At 41.5% G+C, this 18,104-nt stretch overlaps 1 protein-coding gene across 5 annotated transcripts in view; it reads right to left on the bottom strand.

Annotated features, from left to right (window-relative positions):
- The window catches only part of SYT9 (synaptotagmin 9), a 173,650-nt gene that overhangs the window by 49,348 nt on the left and 106,198 nt on the right, over positions 1–18,104 (bottom strand). The window lies entirely within an intron of this gene.

Genomic DNA, 18,104 nt, shown 5'->3' with positions numbered 1-18,104 from the left:
ACCCACTTCCTCAGATCAAATTTTTTTTTTTTTTTTTTGATCTGAGGAAGTGGGTCTGGCCCACGAAAGCTCATCATCTAATAAACCATCTTGTTAGTCTTTAAAGTGCTACATTGTCCTGCATTTTGCTTCAACTATCCCAGACTAACACGGCTACATTTCTATCACTATGGAAAATCAATGATGCTCTACTGTACAAAATCAGCCGCTATTCCGGAAAAACTATTCTGCTCCCGCTCGGGCATAAGTCCTTATTCCAGAACACTGTTCCGGAAAAGGGCCAGTGTAGACAGCCCAGTAGTCTTTTCCGGAAAAAAGTCCCGATCGCGAATATGGCGATCGGGGCTCTTTTCTGGAAAAGCGCGTCTACATTGGAAACAGACGCTTTTCCGTAAAAAGGGCTTTTCCGGAAAAGCAGCCTGCCAATGTAGACGCTCCTTTTCCGGAAAAACTGATAACGGAATAGTATTCCGTTTTAAGCATTTCCGGAAATTCATGCCAGTGTAGACACAGTCATAATGTTTCTCTTGGAAATAGAATGTCTTACTTTTTCTCTTAGATGCTAAGTTCTTCTATTTCCCAGAATCTAAACCTGGTGCTTTTCAGACAATCAGTCATATAAAAACTAGTTTGGTTTAAAGCAATGTTTGGAAATAAAAAAAAGTTTGTTCAATGGCAAAAGCTAATATAGTTTACTGCCTACAAGCTGTAACAACCTTGGCTGCCTGGTTGGCAAAGTGTTACTTACTGTTTTATACTAATTTGCGTGTAACTGGAAAAATAAATACATAATGGCACCTATGTCCAGAAAAAAAGAAATCTTCCTTTTTGGGGTAGCTGTTGTGAATTTCAAAATCCCATTTGGATAAAGATTGTTACACTAGAATATAGGGGGTTAAAACTCTTCTTTTCTGATGTGTTATAAAAATAAAGTCTATTAATGATTGTGAGGTGCTCAGATACTCTGGTGATAAAGGACATACAAGTACTAGTGAGAGCAGAAACACTGACAGGAAGTGATATGTTTTATTATTGGTCCTGAAGATGCTTTCAAGTCAGATGGATATCGAAAGAGCAATATTACTTAAAGGCAATAAGGTTTTGGGAGAATGTCTTCGTAGTTTTAAACTAATTATTGGATGAATCTAGAGATTTTGCATGAGATGGTAGTGCCTTGTACCATCTCCCAGACAAATTCATACAGAAAATGTCTCTGGAGTGGCAAACCTAATTTAAAAAGTGAGAAGTCTGTTTCAGTTTACCAGGTATCCACACATTGTGATTATGTGCAAGTTAGACCCCAAAGGAATGAAAATGATGCAAATACAAGCATATTGATCAGCATCCAGAAAATTTCCTTTGAACTTTGGAAGCATGTTGAGCACTGCCAAGATTTTAATTTAATGCTATTAATATTAGGTAATCTTTTATATTTCAAAAATATCCCCTTTGACTTATTTTTTCTCAGTGAGTCGTGGAGCATTAGTTTGATTTAACCAATGAATCCTCCTAGTTTAGTTAGTACTTAATTTTTAGTAGAATTAATGGAATTATGTTTCTGTGCTGCAAGATGAAATTTTACTTTATGTCCTTCTGATCTTTGACAATGTGGGTTTCGGAAATTTTGCAGGGATTTATATGGAGTTACACTTAGTTAAATTGATAATAATGATGTATACTTGTGTATTACAATAACTACAACTATTACATCCAAATGAAAAGTGTGCTGTCAGTCTGAAAAAAATGTGGTATGTTTTTTGAGAAATCAGTTTTTTACACTGGAGAAGGGTTGTAACGTGAAGTCTGGATTCAGATTTATGTATGTTCAGACCTGCATTTGGTTTACATTATGAAAATTTCATGCATTACCACATACACAAGTTGGGCTCGTCTACACTGGCCCCTTTTCCGGAAGGGGCATGTAAATTTCACCAGTCGTCGTAGGGAAATCCGCGGGGGATTTAAATATCCCCCGCGGCATTTAAATAAAAATGTCCGCCGCTTTTTTCCGGCTTTTAAAAAAGCCGGAAAAGAGCGTCTACACTGGCCCCGATCCTCCGGAAAAAGTGCCCTTTTCCGGAGGGTCTTATTCCTACTTTGAAGTAGGAATAAGAGCCTCCGGAAAAGGGCGCTTTTTCCGGAGGATCGGGGCCAGTATAGACGCTCTTTTCCGGCTTTTTTAAAAGCTGGAAAAAAGCGGCGGACATTTTTATTTAAATGCCGCGGGGGATATTTAAATCCCCCGCGGATTTCCCTACTACGACAGGTGAAATTTACATGCCCCTTCCGGAAAAGGGGCCACTGTAGACGTAGCCGTTGAGTTTAGAATCCAATTTTGAATTATTATGCATAACTCTAAAGGTTTTGATTTAATTTAGAGCATAAACTGATTATGTGAATTGTACATTTTTAGCCATTTCACTGTAGTGTTTTCCAAGTCATTAGAGATTTTTTTTCATGTATACCATGAAAAAGCACTCTGGTTATAAAGCTTTGATTTAAATTGGATTTATACATCACTAGATAAGTGGCAACTGCATTCTCATTAGATTTCTTTAGTCATCTTAATTGCGATTTCCTCCCAAACTGGAAAATTCTGTTTTTGAGACACCTTAAATCAGATAAAAAATGAGTTGTAGTAAAATAGGCTTTAATTACTGCCTCAATCAAATTATATTTGCAGAGATATGATTAACTGTAACTGGTGAAAAATCTGAACATCATGTCTTTTTATAATTATCCCATCAATATATCTACTTCCGACTACACTTAATGTTTTAAGTAATTTGTAAATGGTGATGTGACAGCAGTTGCATTTCTTTTATTTTAGACTCTTTTTTAAAATGGGTACGTAGGTAAGCTTTTAGATTTATTTTTAAATTAGTTTGATTTTATTTGCAAGAAAAGTGTATAAGAAAAAACTCAGTTCTGACTGAAGCTTAGCTTTAGTTAAAGAAAAAAAATCACAAAAGATTGAATTGTTACTGTCACTTTGATCCTGGTTTAGCAGCAGACAATATAGAATCAGCACTGGAAGGGACCTCAAGCGTCCAGTCCCCTGCACTCATGGCAGAACTGAGTATTATCTAGATCAGTGTCCTCTGTAAGTTGAACACTTGTGATACATCTGCACTGCCTCTTTTTTGCAGAAGAGGCAATGCAAATAAAGCGCTCATTAGCAACTTCCTGTGCTTCATTTGCATATTCTCTTCCGATGCTTTTTGCAGAAGAGGTTTTTGCACAAAAACAAGCAGTGTAGATGGGTCCATTTTGTGCAAAAAACCACTTTTGTGCAAGAACTCTTATTCCTCAAAAATGAGCTTTATAGGTTCTTGTGCAAAAGGATTTTTTTGTGCAAAACAGCCCCATCTACAAAAACCTATTGCGCAAAAAGCATTGGCAGGAAATATGCAAATGACAGCATGACAAATGCTAATAAGCGCTTCATTAGCATACTCTCTGCTGACAAATACCTGCAGTGTAGACATAGCCTTGGGCAGCCACCCAGGAAAGATTCAAATATTGCCCAGCTGATAAGCAGAGGGCCCCCTGCATGTATTTCTACTGGTGGTACACATCTGCACATTCATTTGTAAACATAACAACATTTATTATGCACATGGATGGAAAAAAATAGAGGAAACACTGAATTAGACTAGTGCCGATAAATATTGGCATATACTGTCATGCTTGTCCATCCGTGTAAAGAAACCAACATTGCAAGTGAGAGGAGATGGTAATTCCTGGTGTTTTACCCATTGGTTTGTCTGTAGTGTGAACTGCAGTTATTATCCTCTACTTTAGTGACGAGGAGTCCTGTGGCACCTTATAGACTAACTGAAGTGTAGGAGCATAAGCATAAGTCTACTATAGTGGTTTTCAAACTTCTTGGCCCGCCGCCCACCCTACTCAATGCAACTTTACTTGTAGTTTAATACATGTCACTTTACTAGCTGAGCTTTCTGCTCCTTTGGGGACTTGGGCAGGCTCTCCATATTCTTACTCTCCGTCACTGTAGAACCCCTGCATTTTGTTGTCCATGAAGTTGAGGCTAAAGAAGCTGGGCCCTAACCAATTTAAGTCTCTGAACATTTCTCTGAAGTGGGTATGGTAAACAGTAGCTTTCCCACAGTCCAGAATGGGAATATGAGGCACAAACAATTAAGGGATTTCTCAAAGCCACTCACTGAGTCAGTGTGAGAGGGGCAGGATAAATCCCTGCTATGCCCTTTCTCGTTTCCTGTAAGAAATACAATGGATTTAATACACCTCTTTTTCTTCCAGTACTTTTAATTATGGGTGATCTCCTTATTCCCTCAGAACCACCTCCTTCTCCAAAGGGCTTTTTTGTGTTTACAACATCTCCATATCATGACCACTCACCTTTCACAGGCAGCATCTCCAAGCATAATTGCAAGAATTCTCCACCACAGAATTGTGTGACTTGTTATGGGCTGTCAGCATGGAAGGCTCAAGATTTAGGCAAGTGTTATCAAGGGATATGTTCTTTTAATATATATACATTTAGGAGCAAGTAGAGACAATACTTATGAGAATAGTATGTATATAACCTGCACTTGCCATAATGTAATTTGTTACTGAAAAACAAAGTTCCATTCTCAGACCTACAAGCTGGATTTTGATTCTGTTCTCTCGACACACAAAAAACCTCCATTGTCATACATTTATGTGTTGTACACTATTACCTCACAAATCCAAAAACTTAATATTGCCTTTAGTGTTCCATCTGTACAACATCTGGTTTTGTCACAGATCCAACTGATACTTTGATAGCAAATTATTTCTTCATTAAGGGCCTGGTTCACTAACACATCAGTGTTCAGCCAAGCACTGAAACACATGCATAAATCCCTTCAACTTTAATTGGACTTCAAGGGTTGTAGTCTTTAGTGAATCAGGGCCTATTGGTAAATTTTAATCTATTATTCTAGAGCTATGAACAGAGATATCTTGAGGTATTACAAGGTAAAATAATGAGTTGTGGAGCCAAAGCTTGCAATGAACTAATGCAATGCAACTTGGCAATCAGGTGTGAATGAAAAGATGGGATTATTCATTCTGATTATATGTGATACACACCATGTTACACAGCGATGGCACAAACATAATCGGTAATGGGGAATTCTGAAAATAAACATTTACAGCATGACATTAGCTCTAAAGTAATCTTTGCCTTGTAATCAAACCAAAATGTAAAAAATGCTGGGGGCAAAAATGAGTTGTTTTATAAGTTATTTCATGTTTCATTGCTGAAGTCCAAAGGGGAGCTCAGTGAAAAGCAATATGATTAAAAAAGCTAATATTCTCTCACTGAATTACATCTATGTTGTGGTTAATGAATCTTAAGGTGTTTTGCTTCCTTAAATTTCATGTTTTAGTCCCCACATTTTGTTACCTGCTGCCTTCCTTCCAGAAGACAGTGTGCTATGTTTAGCTTAAAATAGAAAAGCAAAAACACATGCCCTCCAAACAAAAATCACTCATTTTCCAGAGACTGCAACATGTCTGTGTCAGTTGATCATTTTGGTTCTCTCTCAGGGGAAAAAGCAGAGAAAACTTTCAGGGGAAAACAAAGTGTCTTCCTGCATACATGATTCATAAAAAAATGAAAATGTCATGTTCCCGAAGACATGAAGTAACAAGTGAGATTCTGGGGAGCGATAATTGTTCCTTCTTCTCTGCAAATCTCTCTCACATTATGTCCCTTCATAAATTAATGACTGAACTGAAAACTCCATTCTTTGGTATTGTACTTCATAAGCCTTTAAAGTGGAAACACCTTTACATGACTTAAATGGTTTCAGAATGCTGAATCTTTTAAAGAAGAACACTTTTTGTGCTGAAGCCACTGTAATATTTCTCTTTGTAGTCATGAGTGCACTGCTTTAGAAATGTTGACAAACTGAAGGAAAAAACTTCAGCTCAGTTTGCAATGTTAAGTGTTTGAGTTTGGAAGAGGTGTTTAGAGAACAACTGCTTTCTTATAAAATATACCTTAACTTTAGCATAGCTTTTGATATGGACTCCCACAGTATTGTCGCCAGCAAGTTGAGGAAGTATGGATTGGATAAATGGACTGTAAGGCGGACAGAAAGATGGCTAGATTGTTGGGCTCAGCGGGTAGTGATTGTGATGGACACCTCCCCTCATAGTCTATGAAATGGACTTATGGCCAGTGATATACATAACTCAAAGATGCTTTGAGCGAATTAGTTCGTGTAACCCATCAATCTTCATGTCACGACCCGCTGATTCTGTTTATCTTACTTTGATGTATGTATCATTTATGTGTGTAAAATTACATATATGGAGTGGGGAATCCTTTGTGGGTTTCAAATGTGTGAATGAGAGACATGGAGGGTGTTAGCCTCATGATGAACAACTGTTAAACTATCTCTTTTGTCCTTAAATCTGAGCAGCGATTGGTAGGGAGTGGCCTCAATTCCTAAAAAGAATACGAAAGCAGAGACCTTGATCTTTTGGCTGGGTTGCACCTGAAGGAAGGAATGGAAGACCCCAGGGTGGGGAGACAGCCCTGGTTTGGAGGGGCAGCTGGAAAAGAGGTTTTAGGGTGAGTTTGAAGAGCCAGTACTGAGGTTTCAGTGTAGAATTACCCAAGCGTTTCTGTTTCTTTTGATTTGTAACCTACTTTGCTCTGCCTGTTCTCGCTTATTAATCCCTTAAATCTCACTGCTTCTACTTAATAAAATCACTTTTATTTTCTATCAAACCCAGTGTAAATAATTGTGGGGTGGGGTGGGTTGGGGTGTGAGGGGGAACCATTGTGTACATTTCTCATTTCATTGTTAAAGGTGGATTACCCATATCTAATTCTTTGTGGCTTAATCCCATTTGGGGAGTGGTATCTCAGGAAGCTGGGCTCTAAATTGCACTCTCCTTGGACCTGAAGTGGTTCAGTGTCTGTGCTGCTTCTCCGTGGGGGCAGGAACCTCAGCTCAAGGTCTTGGCTGGGAAAGACCAGAGGAGTTGGCCCAGCAGGACCGGGTAGTGAGGAGCCCCAGAGAGCGGGAAGGCAAGTGGTAGTGGCCGTGTCCAGGGCCGGACTAAGGGGTGGGCGAGCCAGACAGTTGCCCGGGGTGCCAAACGATGGGGGGCGCCTGATGGCAGCTGTAAGGGGCACACGGCACCCCTTATAGCTGCCATCAGGCACTGTGCACCCGGCTCCTGGCGGGCTGCAGTGGCTGCCTGGGGCAGGGGCCATGTTAACCCTCGCAGTGCCCTTCCCCCTGCACCTGGGGACAGGTTCGTATGCGTCTAAGGGGACAGGCTTGAACATACGCCATGCACCTGGAGGCGGGCCCACGCGTCCCAGGGGGGCAGGCTTGCGCATGCGTCATGCTCCCAGAGGTGGGCCCACGAGCACTGGGGGCGGGCTCGCGCATGCGCCGTGCGCCCAGGGTGGCGCTGCCCACTCGAGGCCCGGGGTGCCAAAATAGCTCGGGCCGGCCCTGGCTGTGTCAGCACCCTGGGAGGCACCCCCAAAGGGTCATTTGTGACCACACCTGTCACAGTGATCAATGGAGGTTTTGGTGTTAGAAGGAGGTGGTGAGAGCATACAAGGAGCAAATGTACAGGTCCAGGTTCAGTAGGCAATAGCTGCCTCTCACATGTTAGTTTGGGCAAAAATTCCCAATGGGGAGATCTGAAAGAGCATGGAATAGTTTCTCAAAACAAGCAGAGGTAGGTCCAAGGCTAGAGACCTTTATATTGGGTCAAGTACTGTGGAATATACAGCTGTGTACAGAATAATCACACATTGGTAGAGATTTGGACTAGCTGATCTAATAAATCCATCTCTAATTTCAATGGCATGTTAAGCTTGAAAAAATATAGAAAAGAAAGGTTACTTCCATTGTGGCACTAAATATCTTACCAATACAAATTAGCAGTTGACCATCATGGGTATCCTAAAGGAAAACTCTCAGTGGGAATCATATAAGTACAAGTATCAGAGGGGTAGCCGTGTTAGTCTGAATCTGCAAAAGCGACGAGGAGTCCTGTGGCACCTTATAGACTATAAGGTACCACAGAACTCCTCGTCGCTTATATAGGTACAAGGAGATGAGACTGTATATTTCTGTGGTTTGAAAGCCAAATTCAGATTTATTGTAATTAGCAAGGGCTTAATTTGAGTTTAAATTTTCACTATCACTAGGAGGACTGGAACTTGTTCAAAATTAAGCCGTAAAACAATCCTGAAGATTAAAATCTACTCCTGTTAAGTATTCAGGTACATGTTGTTCTTTGCCAGTTCTTTCTCACTTCTATTCTGGTATGAAGTGGAAGGAACTTTTATTTCTCCCTTTATACTATTAATTATACAGCTAAGAAAAGACACGTAAAGGAGGAAAATGTTTGTGAAAAATCAGTTAATTAAAATATTTCATCCAGAATGTCTTCTTAATCAACATTTGGGACTGATTAGCTGAACTAAAGAGGCCGAGATCAGTTAAACTTGAATGTGGACAAATGTGGCATCCTATCAAACAGCCCTGTGTGTAGTGGCTCAGCATGAATACATACACTTACCAAAACTTCACACAGTTGTCAGTTTCTTAACCAGTCCCTGCTAATAAATAAAGGGGATACAATTACCCTTCCACACCTGGGGACTGATAGCAATCAATCTTTATGTAGAGTGAAGTCTAATGCAATGACACAGCTGTGTGGAAAAAACTTACCTTAATACAGTTATGCTACCAAACAGAATAAAACAGAAACGGTGGGCTCCACACTTGACAGTCACTTGCCATTCATTAGCATTGAATTGCTTCCTCTGTAATTGCCATCTGTGTTGAATAAAGCAGCCTACTGACTCTTATTCCAATTATGAATACCTAATTTGAATCAAATCACATAAAAAAGGATAGAAACTAAATATCTGAGTAGTATTTAGTCTGATGGAGAGAGAGGTAGCCAGAGAAAGAAAGAGAGATACATTTTCAACCTTTAAAGGCAACTTTTTTAAGTGCTAAAGGATGTATTTATTATGCTTGTGTAACCCACACACCTGGGCTATGTCTAGATTGGCACGGACGCTTTTCCACAAAAGCACTTTTTGTGGAAAAGCGTCCGTGCCAATCTAGATGCGGTTTTGCGCAAGAAATCCCTGATTGCCATTTTTGCCATCGGAGCTTTTTTGCGCAAAACAGTTATTAGCTGTCTACACTGGCCCTCTTGTGCAAAAACATTTCCGGAAAAGGGCTTTTGCCCACACGGGAACGTCAAAGCATTTGCGCAAGAAGCACTGATTTCAGACATTAGAACGTCAGTGCTTTTGCGCAAAATCAAGCGGCCAATGTAGACAGCTGGCAAGTTTTTGCGCAAAAGCACTTGCTTTTGTGGAAAAACTTGCCAGTCTAGATGCAGCCCTGGTGTGTACTGCAAGTGGCACCTAGACCACTGCAACAGTTAAGATCAAGAGACCTCTGGAGCATGGGCAGGGCACCAACTGGCTTTTAGCTTAGAGGGTAGAGGCTCCTAGACTCAGCTCCCAAAGTCCCAGGTTCAAATCCACCTTGGTGGTGATTACACTTACATCAGGTATCCTCTAATAATTTCCTTTCCATCCAGACAGACTCAATTTTGAAGAGATAATAGAGAAAGTATCCTTTGCTAAATATGAAGTTCTCTTTAAAAAGAGTATAATTTTTTTTCTGCATTCACACAACTTGTCAGGGAAGAAATTAAATAAGCGTCCAAAGCAATATAAAATTCTAAAGTTGAAACTAAAACTGCCCTCTTGCATTGCATTAACATGTGTAGACTATATGAAAATCTCATTGTACCAGGTAGGGTATTGTTTTAAAAACATAAGAATTACCAGATCTCAGCAGATTTCATTCATTTGCAGTTTAGTCTGTATGCAAATTTAAAGGGGGATACCATTTTATTTAAAAATGGATATATCTGTAGTGACATTTTCCTGTTCTCTTTTCAAGTTACAGGCCAAATACTGGAGCTACAGGAGTTAACAGCAACAATCCTATTGACTTCCACAACACCAGGATTTAGTCCACATGTAGTTGTTTATTGTTATTACCTTACCAAACTAATGAGGGATCACTTCATTCACCTTTTTCAGTTGAATAAATCCACAGCAGAGCCATATTTCCAAAAGTAATTATAAGTGGGGAATCAAGTAGTATTCTGCCTGTATTTGACATATCCTGAATGTGATGGACCCAATCACAGACTACTGCAAGAACTTTACTAATGAATAATGTACTGACACTTTTATAGTAAAAGGTGTTTGTCTCATGTACACAATGATAAGTTCATTTCCTGGCCATTATACTCTGAAAGCAGTTGCAGCAATACACAATCCTGGTATTGCTTTCAGATTTGAAAGCAGAAATACTGTGTTTAAGTATCTTGAAACTGCTGCACTTCCTCAGACCTGCTAAGGAATAAACCTGGACAGAGGGTGGGCTGGAGCAGTATTGCTTTAGGGGTTGTTTATTGGCACAGATTCTTAAAGGTAAGGTGATACTCTCACACACACATATCACATTCATGCTGGCAGTTTGGAGGCAGGCTGCAAGTGCAGTGTAGATTACTTCTGATTTCACTGCTGGCTGGAGTGCTAGCCAGGCGTCAGCATTTAAAAGGGGAAGTGACCATGTGGATCCCGGAATCAGTGGGACTTCCTGCTGGTCCCGGGCTTCACGCAGCGTGCCAGCTTTGAAATGCACAAAAGCCCCCACTGGGGCTTTTCTACATTTCAAAGGAGGAATGCAGAAGTGCCTATTGACTAGTTGAATAGTCAATGAAAATTCCATCAACTATCTGACTAGTAAATTAATCAATATTTAACATCCTTAGTACAAACTCAAAAGCAGAGCATATGTCACAACATATTTTCAAGATGCGTCAAACATTCATAGCCACGTGTACTTTTTGTTGTCGTGACTATTTTAGCAGCTGTATTACACATTTATTGACACATTTTCCTTCCAGCAAGCATAATTAGGAAAGTGTAAAAATTGACACAATTAAAAAGTTTTATCTCATCTTTTTAATGGCAAGTAAAATATTGCTGCTTTGAACAGGTATTTCTTCTAAAACAGAACCTCAGTGTTACAAACACCAGAGTTACTAATTGACTGGTCAACCTGTCAGCACCTCATCTGGTACGAGAAGTACAGAGTCAGGCAGCAGCACAGACCAAAAAACTATCAGTCCTATGGTCTCACATCTTGGGCAAGTACGACTTTTGAGGGAGTTCTGATTATTTTGCCCATTTAAGATGAGAGTATCAGTCTAAAGAATCTGCATTTGTGAAACTGTTTGACACAACTCTAGATTTCCTCACTTCCCTTTTAAAATTTAATTTTACTTTAGGTGCATGGTAGGGATGTAAGCAACTAGTTGACTATCCGATAAGCATAAGCTTATTGGACAGTCAAGTAGTGACTTGACTGGTCACTTCCCCCCCCATCTCTTGCTGCCTGTGAGGAGCAGGAGCTGGTGCTGGGGGAGATGGCTTAAAAGCTGGTTCCCCTGACCACTGTTTCTGTAGGGCACAGGGGAGGCAGAAGTGTAGTGGAGGACTGGGCATGAGCCAGGAATCAGTTGATTCCTAGTTCATGCCTGGTTCCCTTCGCTGTGCTTCAGCCTTTTAAATGTATTAAGAGCCAGCTGGCACGAGCCAAGAATCAGCCTCTCCAGCTCACTCTCCAGCCCTCCCACCCACTGTGCTTCTTCTTTATACATTTAAGAGGATGAAGCACAGTGGGGAGGACCAGGCACGAGCTGGGAATCAGCTGTCCCAGCTCACGGTGGTCTCCCCTGCTGTGATTCAGGCTTTTAAATTTATTAAAAGCCTGCCAGTTCTTAATACATTTAAAAGACAGAGCTGCAGCAGTTAGCTGGAAGCTAACCCCACTTCAGCTCCGCAGTTTCCCCTGCTTATCAACTAATTGACTATGATGGATATTACATCAACTAGTGATTAGTTGATTAAATGCAATTTAACATTCCTAGTGCATGGCTCTCTGTCTAGATGCTACCTATCACCTGTACTTGTCTGATCCCCTGATTAAAGCATCTATCAAATCTAACATGGATTATTGTTTGTTCCCTTCTCCCGGGGTCTTTATATTTGGAAAAGCTAAATGAAATGACCAGTGGTCAGGCTTCATTGTCAGAGCTAAAGGTCGGAACTGATGATAGAAGATCACAGCCATAATCAGATGCCAAGTCTGAGGTCAGAGCTGAAGACAGGATAGGGGCAAAGAAGGACAGCAGGAACTGAGAGTAGATGGGAGTCTGGAATAGGATAGGTACCAGGAGCAGGTGGGAAGGTAGGAACTGGGAGTAGGCAGGAATGCAGGACGCAAGTAATCAGGAGAGGTGTGGAGTAGTAGCCACCCAGGGATTCCTCTAGTTCAACTTCGTGTGCTAATTCCTGATTTATACAAAGCTTCTCAGACAGTTGGGGGAGGAGCGGATGTGCTGAGTGTTTTCTCTAATGGAATTCTGGGGATGAGCAATGGAGCCTTCTGCCCACTAGCTCTTGACTGGTTCCCTTCTCCGTTTATGCAGGGGTGCTTCAGGGTGGCCTAAGCAGTGCCTGTGGACCTGGGTTCGAGGCCCAAGACCTCTCAGATTAAGTAGAAGAGTTGTGTTTTACATTCCTTCTAAGGATGGAGAGGTTTGTAGTTTTTCGAATTTTAATAGGCAGGGAGAGGTAGTTGAGGTAGTTTCCTTCCCTTTGTCATAAGTATCTTTCATGTATTTCCTTATATTTTATATCATATAGGAGAAAGAATCTCTCAGTTTAAATTTCTCCTTTGTTTGGTCTCCTTGGACATTATCTTTCTCCCTACCATAGGAACTGGTCTCAATCTTTCACAAGTACTTTCCTGGTAACAAGTAATTTCTTTTTAGATCCTCCTTTTTATTCCATTCCATTTGAAATTGTTACATACTATTAAAATTGATTCACTAAATTTTCCAAAGATGACATGTTATAAATGCTAGAACTTAAAAGCAACAGTTTTGGAGTCACATCATACTTAATTAAATGTGTAATCTACTGAATTTTAGTAAAAGACAAAAAAAATTGCAGTTTAAAAAAAAAACCAACAAACAAAATGTTCCGGTTTTTAAGAGCTAAGCAGAATTAAACTTAACAACTTTCATTTTTAGTAAGATTTGTCTGTATAAAGACCGGTTTTTAAGAAAAGTAAAGCAAATTCCATCAGGATTTCATGTTTTTAAAAAGAATATGTTCACATAGAAAAAAAGATCTCAGTATTTTGACATGGATCAGCCTAAACTAACTACAATTATAGTAAGTTAAAAGTTGCGAACCTAACTATGAGACAATCAAAGTAATATAACATGGAACAAACGGGTAAATCAGTACACCAAGTGGAAGAGAAACTTAGCCACAAAATTCAGGACTAGTCATTATGCCCTACAACATAAGATTTGTTAAATAGTAAAATACCCTGAAGCAGAAATCTTTAATGCAGCAACAGTGAGGTTACAAAACACTGAATGGAAAATTTCTTTGTTGAAATACAAAAGGAACCAAAATAGAAAAAGTTAGCAAGGAGGAGTGAGAATGAACTTAAAATCACTGACAAGGAGAGAGTCTCACTCCAAAAGTGTGATTAGCAGGACTGATGAATTTTATCGCAGAATGTAGGTTCCCCTGGTATAAAAAATCCTTACCACCTCAATTAGAAGAAAAAAAATATTTTTCCTCTAACAATTACTATTACTAATTTTATATGTAACTGCTATTATCCTTCCTTTGAATCATAAACACACTTTCTAACCAGTACACACATTCCTTTTCCCCTGAGAAAAATACCAGTTTTTGGGGTGGTCAACAGGCAAGGAGTTAATTTAACCACTTGTCTGGGAGGGAGAGGAAATTACTTCAGCAACACTATTGATACAAATAGGTTTGGCAGAATTTGATTTTTTGTCATAGTTTTGATAGACAATATCAATGTTTAATTTTAGATTTTTATCCTTCTAGATTTTCATTGTTGCACAAAAATGGGATTCTATTTTTTTTTTTAATTTTTAATGATTTAAATTTTCACAAATGCAAGAAATTATGGGGGGAGGGCCTCACAATAGCTAATGATATTCCAAAAGTTAAAGCTTTATAATCATTAAAACATAAATTGTCAATATCATATGTAAAATATACAAAAAACCAAACTCATTCTTCTTACTTTGCCGTTCTGAAAATTTTAGTTATTATAGTGGGAAATATTTTTGGTTGGATAGAGTGAAATCAACATTTACTGATATTTATCAATAACAATCGAATCCTTCCAGGCTTAGATATAAACAAGTTAAGATTTGTATTTTGATGATGGTGTTAACTAAAAGGCCAGGGTCATGGAAACGAAACTGCTCTGCTGTCCTCAGAGGTGATTCCTCCAAGACAAAATCAAGTTATGTTAGCCACAGGAGGGGGAATCTTTGCTGCCACTGTATGTGATGAACCTAATTCATTCATGGCTTGACTTCGCGAACGAAGATTTAGGAAGGGGTTTGTCCACGTCTGATGCAAGCTCGCTGGTGACTGACGAGTCCAATGCGGGACAGACAGATTAGGCCACAGTGGCAGCAAGGGAAATTCTAAATTGAGTTTAGTGCTGTGGTATCACAATTCTTCCTCCATGTCCTTTTGTCCTCAAGACCAGCCCTACGTGTATTCTCGAAGGAGGAGACAGCCTGGTGAATGGTGCATCTCCAGGCCTCTTGTTCCAAGGCTAAAGCAGACCAATGGCGGTGGTCAATATGACAGACGCCAAAGGATTTCTTCAGAGAGTCCTTGTACCTCTTCTTCGGTGCTCCTCTGTCACGGTGGCCAGTGGCGAGTTCGCCATACAGCACAATCTTGGGCAGGTGATGATCCTCCATCCTGGAGATGTGCCCTGCCCAACGCAGCTGTGTCTTCAATAGGATGGCCTCGATGCTGGTAACCTCCGCTTGTTCGAGGACTTCAATGTTGGTGATGAAGTCATTCCAGTGGATGTTAAGGATGGTGCGGAGGCAGCATTGATGGGAGCGCTCAAGGAGATGCAAGTGATGCCGGTAGGTAACCCACGACTCGGAACCGTACAAGAGGGTACTCAGTACAACGGCTCTGTACACACCAATCTTCGTGCCTTTCTTCAAATGCTTGTTGTTCCAGACTCTTTTATACAGCCTACCGAATGCACAGTTTGCCTTTGCCAGTCTGTTATTAATCTATTTATTGACCTCGGCGTCCGAGGAAATGATAAACCCCAAGTAGCTGAACTGATGAACTGTCTTCAGCTCTGACTCACCAATGGTGATGCAAGGAGGACGGTAAACTTCCCGAGGTGCGGGCTGATAGAGAACTTCCATTTTCTTCAAGCTGACTTCTAGTCCAAAGAGTTCAGCAGCCTCTGCAAAGCAGGATGTTATGCGCTGCAGCACTGTCACTGTGTGAGAAACAAGGGCAGCATCGTCAGCGAAGAGTAATTCTCGGATGAGTTGCCGCACTGTCTTAGTATGAGCCTTTAGTCGCCTCAGGTTGAACAGATTGTCATCAGTACGGTATCGGATACAGACACCATCTTCATCATCAAGTTCTACTGCGGCTCTTTGGAGCATCATACTGAAGTTTGTGAAGAGAGTCGGCGCGAGGACGCAGCCTTGCTTTACACCGTTGCGTATTGAGAAGGGCTCTGAGAGGTCAGTGCCATGTCTGACTTGGCCACCCTGGTCTTCATGTAGCTGGATGATCATGTTGACGAACTTTGGGGGATACCCTAGTCGCTCCATGATTAGCCACAGACTTTTTCTGCTCACAGTGTCAAACGCTTTGGTAAGATCGATGAAAGTCACGTACAATCCCATGTTCTGTTCCCTACATTTCTCTTGTAGCTGTCTAAGAATGAATACCATATCGATGGTGCTCCTATTAGCTCTGAAGCCGCACTGGCTCTCTGGAAGGAGTTCTTCTACAATGGTGGGCACCATTCTGTTGAGAAATACTCTTGCAAGAATTTTTTCCACAACAGAGGGCAGAGTTATCCCCCTGTAGTTGGAACAGTCTGAATTATCCCCCTTGTTTTTGTTCGGAGTGACGATGACTGAGTCACAGAGGTCCTGTGGTAGCTTGCCTTGTTCCCAGCAACAGACAAAGAGCTCATGGAGTTTGGCGTGCAGTGCTGGGCCCCCATGCTTCCAAGCCTCTGGTGGAATTCCATCGACGCCTGATACCTTGCCACTTTTCAGCTGTTTAATGGCCTTAACAGTCTCCTCCAGGTCTATTTTCTCTGGCAGTTGTGGGATACAATGGATTGCTACGTCTTGGACCATGCGGTTGGCGCTAAAGAGAGTCTGGAAATGTTCCAACCACCAGTTCAGGACACGCACCTTGTCTGTGAGGAGCACTTGGCCATCTGCAGAGTGCAAGGGACTCTTGATGTAATGCGAAGGGCCGTACACCGCCTTCAGGGGTTCATAAAACCCTCTGTAGTCACCGGTATCCGTGCAAAGCTGAGTTCTCTCTGCAAGTTTGGTCCACCATTCGTTTTGAATCTCTTGAAGCTTGCACTGGAGATTGCTGCATACAAGGCGGAAGGCTGCCTTCTTATCAGGACAGGACAGCTGAGCAAGATGCGCTTGATGGGAGGATCTCTTCCTCGTCAGCAATTCTTGAATTTCCTGATTGTTTTCATCAAACCAGTCTTTGTTCTTCTTAGAGGAAAACCCTAGGACATCTTCAGAGGGCTGCAAGATAGTGGTTTTGAGGTGTTTCCAAAGAGCTTCTGAAGAGGGGTTTGTGGGACAGCTGGGATCCTCAAGCCTCGACTGAAGATTCGCTTGGAAGTTAGCTTTCACTTCAACTGATTGGAGTTTGCCAACATGGAACTTCTTCCTTGGGGCGCTTCCTCTCTTTGGCTTGGCTTTGAAATGGAGACGGAGTTTACAGCGCACAAGGCAATAATCCGTATGACACTCCGTGCTGGGCATTACTCAGGTGAGTAAAACATCTCGAAGATCTCTCTGGCGCACCAAGATATAGTCTATGAGATGTCAACACTTAGACCGAGGGTGCATCCAGGTTGCCTTCAGGCTGTCTTTCTGTTGGAACATGGTATTGGTAATGGCAAGTTGCTGCTCTGCACAGAATTCTAACAGGAGGTGCCCACTGTAATTACAGTTTCCGACACCATGCTTGCCAAGCACTCCTTTCCAGGCTTTTGAATCTTTGCCTACTCGGGCATTGAAGTCACCAAGGACGATGACCCTGTCGTCTAAGGAAGCGTTCTGGATGAGGTTGCGCAGATCACTATAGAACTTGTCATTTTCTGCTGGATCCGTTTGAAGAGTTGGGAACAGTGGGAACATGCTGAACAGTGTGGCACACTGCTTGTTTCTAAGTGGGAGGCTCATGGAGATGATGCTATCTGAGGGTGTGTCTAGACTACATGCCTCCTTCGACGGAGGCATGTAGATTAGCCAGATCGGAAGAGGGAAATGAAGCCGCGATTAAAATAATCGCGGCTTCATTTAAATTTAAATGGCTGCCCCGATCTGCCGATCAGCTGTTTGTCGGCAGATCGGGGGAGTCTGGACGCGATGCCCCGACAAAGAAGCCTTTCTTCATCGACACAGGTAAGCCTCGTGAAACCAGGTTTACCTGTGTCGATGAAGAAAGGCTTCTTTGTCGGGGCATCGCGTCCAGACTCCCCCGATCTGCCGACAAACAGCTGATCGGCAGATCGGGGCAGCCATTTAAATTTAAATGAAGCCGCGATTATTTTAATCGCGGCTTCATTTCCCTCTTCCGATCTGGCTAATCTACATGCCTCCGTCGAAGGAGGCATGTAGTCTAGACACACCCTGAGTGGCCTGTTGGCAAGTTTAGATGCAATGGAGTTCCTGACCATAAAGCCAATGCCAGAAAGGCGTTTAGCAGACTCTGCCTTGCCTGACCAGTAGAGGGTGTAACCTGCACCATGTTCTTGAAGGCTGCCTTCCTCGGAGAGGTGGACTTCACTGAGAGCAGCGATGTTGACATTCAGTCTTGAAAGTTCGTGGGCAACTAA

Source organism: Pelodiscus sinensis, chromosome 4 (genome assembly GCF_049634645.1).
Source record: "Pelodiscus sinensis isolate JC-2024 chromosome 4, ASM4963464v1, whole genome shotgun sequence".
NCBI classification, from domain to species: domain Eukaryota; kingdom Metazoa; phylum Chordata; order Testudines; family Trionychidae; genus Pelodiscus; species Pelodiscus sinensis.
This window is presented reverse-complemented; position numbering and strand designations above follow the sequence as displayed.